General features: G+C 53.3%; 1 pseudogene; it reads left to right on the top strand.

The window, feature by feature from the left end:
* The first annotated feature begins 405 nt into the window (after positions 1-405).
* On the top strand, positions 406-1,176 carry LOC136309348 (small ribosomal subunit protein uS2-like; annotated as a pseudogene).
* The last annotated feature ends 645 nt before the right edge of the window (positions 1,177-1,821 follow it).

The following is a 1,821-nucleotide window of genomic DNA, read 5'->3' as shown; positions in this document are numbered from 1 at the left end:
AATTTCATAAATACCAGTGGAACTTCCACTGAGCTCTGAGCACCTGAGGGGCAGCAGCTCTCCTCCATGAGCGTGGGAGGGGGACAGAAATTGTAGGAGACTAGATAATGCCCCCCCACAGATACGATGTCCTAATCCCTGGAACCGGTAAATGTCACCTTCCTCAGAGAGAGGGTCTTTGTAGATGTGATTAAATTAAGGGCCTTGACATGGGAAGATTATTTTTCTAAAAAGGAAGCAGAGGGATATTTTGACACAGTCTCACTGAGGAGAAAGTGATGGGAAGATGGAGCAGAGAGATGTTGGTCTTGAAGACTGAAGTGGAGCAACCTTTTGTATAAGACCCAGAGAGGGCCCATATGGCATTATACTCGGTCCCACGTACCTTAAAGGGAAACTCTCACAATGTCCAGAGCCTTTGATGTCCAGAAAATGGAGGAGGAGAACGTCCGCGAATCCTTTGCAGCAGGAACCCACTTAGTGGCACCAACCGTGACTTCCAAGTGGAACAACAGTACGTCTACAAAAGGAGAAGTGATGGCGTCTGCACACAGATCTGAAGGGAACCTGGAGAAGCTTCTGCTGCCCGCTCGTGCCACTGTTGCCAGGAAACCCCGCTGACGTCGGTGTCATATCGTCCAGGAATGCGGGCCAGCGAGCTGCACTGAGGTTCGCTGCCGCCGCCGGAGCCACCCCTGCTGCTGGTCACTGCCCTCCCGGCCCCCTCGCTGACCAGACCCAGGTAGCCTTCCCGGAGCCGAGACTTCCGGAGCGGATGACCCGGGGCTGACCCCAGCCCCTCACGGGGGCGTCCTGTGTCAACCCGCCCATCACTGTGCTCTGTGTAACACAGACTCCTCTGGGCTGTGTGGACACTGCCATCCTTGTGCAACAACAGGGACTCACCCAGCGGGTCTGATGTGGTGGGTGCTGGCCCGGGACGTTCTGAATGGTACCAGTTCCCGTGAACACCCACGGGAGGTCGTGCCTGATCTCTGCTTCTTCAGAGACCCTGACGGGATTGAGAAGGACGGGCAGGCCTCTGCTGAGAGCACTGTGCCCAAGGAGGAATTTCGGGGTAGTGGGACTGCTCAACTCCGGACTCTGCCACTACCGAGCCCGAGGTCGCAGACTGGTCTGAGGGCGTGCCGGTGCCCTCAGACTGACAGAAAATAAAAAGGTTGTAAAAGGTAAAAGTTAAAAAAAAAAAGAAAAAGAAAGAAAGAAAAGGGTGATTCAGCCACAAGCCAAAAAATGCCAGCAATCACCAGAAGTAGAATAGGCAGGTACGGAATCTCTAGGGCCTCTGGGGAGGAGAGGGGGCGTCTGATGATGGGCACCTTGAATTTGGCACAGTGGTGCAGATTTTGAACTCCTGGCCTGCATGACTGCGAGAGAATAAATTTCTTTTGTTTGGAGTTGCCAAAGGTGTGATAATTTGTCCCAGCAGCAATAGGAGACTAGTACTTAACATACATATACACTTAGACATGATTACATTGGTGGTCGTTGATAACACTGGGAGATGTGATCAGTGGCTACTGGAGGGGCTGCTACCGAGAACACAGCCCAGGCGGTACAGTACGTGAGCAAGGCCCCCGAGCCCGGAGCAGGCGCAGTGCAGAGAGACCACTCCCAGCACTCTGGGGCTCACAGGTTGGTAGGAGTGCGTGGGTATGGGGAACAAATGAAAAACCAGACAGACTGAAGCAAGGCGGACCAAGGCCAAGGGTTATGACACGTCATCAGAGACTGGCATTATGTGTAGGGTTTGCAGGTCAGAGTAAGGCACATGAGCTTTAGCAGAGATCTCCTGGTAAA

The sequence above is a fragment of the Saccopteryx bilineata genome, chromosome 6 (genome assembly GCF_036850765.1).
Source record: "Saccopteryx bilineata isolate mSacBil1 chromosome 6, mSacBil1_pri_phased_curated, whole genome shotgun sequence".
NCBI lineage: Eukaryota > Metazoa > Chordata > Mammalia > Chiroptera > Emballonuridae > Saccopteryx > Saccopteryx bilineata.
Note: the sequence above shows the minus strand (reverse complement) of the source record. Positions and strands in the feature narration are given on the sequence as shown.